Source organism: Dipteris shenzhenensis, chromosome 11 (genome assembly GCF_047967505.1).
Source record: "Dipteris shenzhenensis isolate YYH24624 ecotype China chromosome 11, Dip_SZ_1.0, whole genome shotgun sequence".
NCBI classification, from domain to species: Eukaryota; Viridiplantae; Streptophyta; class Polypodiopsida; order Gleicheniales; family Dipteridaceae; genus Dipteris; species Dipteris shenzhenensis.
Window position 1 is genome coordinate 32,422,347 of NC_141606.1, and position 4,828 is coordinate 32,427,174.

Genomic DNA, 4,828 nt, shown 5'->3' on the forward strand with positions numbered 1-4,828 from the left:
GTATGGTCATTTCCAATGCTTGTAACAGCAACTATAAATTTCACATATTTGATTGCCTAATGTAACTTGACCTAGTCTAACTAATCTGATGTAAAAGGTTTTCCACAGAGGGACCTAATGCAATATTCCTTTCTCTTTCTTGTTTCTCACATTGTGCAACATTACTCAAGTCCCCAATAGAAGCATAGCACATGTAGAATGGAGGCCATGCTTGAGCAAATAGCAACTTGTTAAATTGTCTATGACACCACGTGTAGTAGAGGAGCCACCAGTTGTTAAATTGCCTGTGGCACCACATGCAATAGAGGATCCACTAGTTGGACACAATAACCAAACTATGTGTGTCTAAATGCCAAGAGTGCACACTACATGGTATACGCTTCATGGAGACGTGAATCATAGCCTATTAAACTATGTGTGGTGCCATTAGTTGGAGATACTGCCAAGTCTATGTGCATGAGTAAAGAATTCATGAGCTCTCAGACTACACTCCACAGGTGAGTATAGTAGGGACTCCACAAGATTCTTAGCTCCATGAATGGGTTGGTTTAACCCTCATTTTAATAAACTACATCGAAGTTACATCAAAGGCTAAATGGCCAAAATCCTCCTATCTACTTGCAAATTTCTTGTTACTTTTGATTCTTTACTATAAATAGAGACAAAAGATCTCTTCTTGCTAAGAAGACACTATCTATAATCTTGCAGGTAGTAGATACTTGAATTTAATTGCCTAAGAAAGAAGCTCAACATCCGTTCCTTTGAAGATGAGCTTGCTTGTCAAACTATTGCAAGGAGAGCTCCGATTTCTAGTAGTCGCGTTGAGTAGTCACTGCACCTATCACTTTGTGTTTCAATGGTAAGTTTGCTCGAGCATAGTAAATCTTAGCATTGGTGTCATGGAGCCCCTTATCCTTTGATTGTGTGGCACTACACATAGCTAAAAAATATGATTATGTTTTGGGAGTGGAGACATAGCTTAGCACCTTCTACTGTGTGGGGTGTGTCGCATTAAATTAGAGGGTGGCATGAAAGAGCATGTCATGGAAAAGCATTAGTGTCATGGAGCCCCTCAATCTCCTTGTAAGGGGATGATTGTGTCTCCTTCATGTGTGTGCGATGTTGCACATAGTCTAAGGGAAAATGAATCTTGAGCAGAGTTCTTCTAGCATCAATGACTTGATTTGAGATTTCCCAATTTGCATATAGAGAGATTACTTTTTTGGTTTCAAGTCCAATTGTTTGAGGAGCTTCCATGGTAAGAATTGGATCATTGGGAGAGTTTGGAGTTTTGAGAACATTCCAAATATTGAGGAGGCATCTTTGAGGTTTGGTTGTTAGATAATCAATAATCAAGACTGAGTCTAGCACCACACACCAATGAAAGGGGAAGGGGAACTAGTCACATTGAACCTTGAAGCCCTAGCGCCGCACACCAATGAAAGTGGAAGGGGAACTAGCCACATTGAACCTTGGAGGGCTTCAGTTAGTTTGGCAATCTTTCAAGGGCTTCAATTCTTTGGCACATTGTAGGGATCAGAAGAAAGTTGGGCGATTTAGTGAGTCATGCAACACCATTTGTTAGCACTGCTCCGTTTTAGGGGTAGAGCTCTAGCTACTAGAAAGATACTATTTTGGAAGCCCTTTGAAAGGAGACAACAACAGTTTAGTACTCGGCCACTTACCCACTTGGATCCATTTTCTATGACTTGCATTAGTTTCCTCTTTGCACATAATTTTAGCATGCTTGTTCTTGAAGGAAAAAATATTTCTCAAGAAAAGCCATTAAGAAATTAGCCCAAAACTGATGAAACAACTTTCTAGAGGTCGAGTAACATAAAGACAAGGTAGGCAATGACTCTTGGAGGGAGAACACAGATTCTATAAGTTAATGTAGGGCAGTAGGTTGGTGATGGGATGGAGAAAGCTTCTCAATGTTGCATGATGGCTATGCTCAACGAGAAAATCCCACAATACATGTCATTTGTCTCACAACATCTTGTGCTCTAGCTAGCCTCACATCCATCTCATGAGCTTTGGACTTGCGAGGTTACATAGGAGTCATCCTCCTCCTTCCAAGATGAAATCCATCTCTCAAATTCTCCCCTGAGCTCAACATTTGCCAAGGGACTTCCATATTTGGTGGCATGTGTCCCACAACTGACCTTATCATAAACAACCTCTCATGGGCTACTCTTTGCACCTCTTCTTAATTGCCTAGGTGTAGAAATAATCATAAACCCAAACTTTCAAAGTACCACTAATGGGAAGTGCTATTGAGCCCTATGGTTTCTCACCTCACCATAACCAAGATGCATGGTTATGCGATTATGGCTAGCGTAACATCCATAGAGAGCTTGAAGCTATTCAATGAATGTAAACTATTCTATAGTGAATAAAGCAAACATTATTTGGAGTCATCTATTTGTTTCGAATTTTGCAAAGAAATAGTTGGGCAGTGCATGCATGTGGGTGTGTGTGTATGCATGCATGTGTACATGTCCGTGTGTATGTGTGTGCATGCATGTGTGTGTGTGTGTGTGTGTGTGTAGAATTACCCAAAAAAAAGTGTGTGTGTGCACACGCACGCATGCATGTGCATGCATGCATGCTTGTGCATGTGTGTGTGCGCGCATGTGCGCATGGGTAGTGCTTAGATAAGAGGGGCTAAAAAGGACTTCTTAAAATTCTATATAAGGGAATTATAAACTCTCTTGATGCCAAAATTTACCGAATACTCCTATGCTTGAAACATTGGATAGCCAGCAACCAACCAATATGTTGCTGTCCCAATCTAACCCCACAAATGTGCAATGGATGCTTGTGTTGCCCCCATTTTTTTAAGAGTGGATGACATCAACAATCTACTTGAAAAACTCCTCCCCATCAATTAGTCAACTTGCAAGTCCACCATAGTACTAGTAGTTAGTGGTGACTTGGTAATAATAGAAGCCCAACCAACATTGGGAAGGGAGTTCGTTAGGTGTAGAGAGCTAGTACAAGCACAACCAATCCAAAAAGGAATCAAACAAAGAAAATACCAAGCAAGTTCCACTATGTAATGAAAGAAAGGGAGGCTCTTCACTCAATGGCTACATCAATACACACCCACTCCACATTGTCCCACTACAAATAGTTTATTGGGACACCTGCATAGGTCCAAATCCTCTATGAATCTAAGGGAATGTGATTTGGGGTAGGGGCTAGAAACCATTCTAAAGCCAAACTCCACATGCAACTGCATAGATTCAACATCCAAACCAAGGTTATTGTTGCCCATCCTTATCCTTACAATAGAAAGAGACCCCTTTTGACATTTTCATAATTACAATTAGTAGTGCATGTTTTTGTTGGAATTGCCATTGAATTTATCATTAAAATGTCATATCAATAATTTATAAATGATAATTATAATACCATTTGTATCACCATTGAAAAGAATATTGATAATACCATTTGTATTACCATTAAAAAGAATTCTTATATAAGATTTTTAAGCAAAGTTTTAAAAAGCATATCGATGCATATATCAGTCATATTGATCTTTAAAAAACATGCATATTGTATTTAATAGTCCCATTTTATATTGTATATACAACGTGCATGGACCCATGTAGTATACCAAACTCTTAGTGTCATCAACCTCATAACCCTCTTTTATTTGTTTTCTTCCTTGCCCTCATCCTCATCTTTCTCCTCATTATTATATAATCACCATCCATGGTCCAAAGTAGGTATTGAGTCTCCCTACGGCCTCATTGTGATGCTCACCCCTTGTCACCTCTTAGGTAAAACCAATTCAAAGTTTAGAAAGTGAATTTGGGGAATCTTACAACAAAATCCAAAGCTTGATATCATGGCTATAATTACTTACATAACTAAAGAGGAATCTAAAGTCCTCCCCCCTCTCTTCCTATGTGGCCAATGGAAGAGAGCTAGCCTATCCCATTCTTATAGGCATAGTTTTACTCTTTGGGAGTGCATGCTCTCTCTCTCTCTCTCTCTCTCTATATATATATATATATATATATATATATATACCCATCTTCATCTCCTATGCACACAACAACATACTTTAGCAAGCAATGTCAATTCAACAAGCACATGCAATAAAGGAATAGAAGCACTTGGAGAGACATGCAAGGAGATAAATTACAAATTATGTGTGGATTTGCCCCTTTAGAACTAAGTCAGATGCCATGCCCAAACATGCACAAAAATTGTGCTACTAACTTCTATTGCTTATTGAATTAGACATATATATTTAACTCCTTCTTCGTAGCCTTCCAATCATGAGAGCTACATGTGGGCTTGTGGTGGTCACTCTATACAACATGTAGCACAATTGATTCATCAATGGAAATGATTGTCTAATGTTGGGTATTAATGGGCCAGTTACACAGATACAAGGTAGAAGGAAAAATGAAGAGTGAACTGAGAGACAAAAAGGGAGAGGAGAGAGGTGACAAAATATGAAGAGGGGAGAGGAGAAGAGTGAAGATGAGGAGAGAGGGCACAGCTAGAGAGCACACCACAAATGACTAACTGTACACTAGAATTAGTTGAAAAAATAGAATATATACAAACCCTTTTAGGGTTAGGGTTAGGGGATCTAACCCTTTCCTTTATAGCACTCTATAAGGTTAGTGCTATGCACATATGATCACGTGATGGTGCTATGCACACATGATCACATGATGTTGAGCGTGAACTCTCAACACCTTCCCTCAAGATCAACATCATGAAGTAGGCCTTCCCTCAAGATGATGATTCTGGGGAATCGAAGAAGGACTGAGCATTACATTCCATCACACCCCTTTAATGGGAA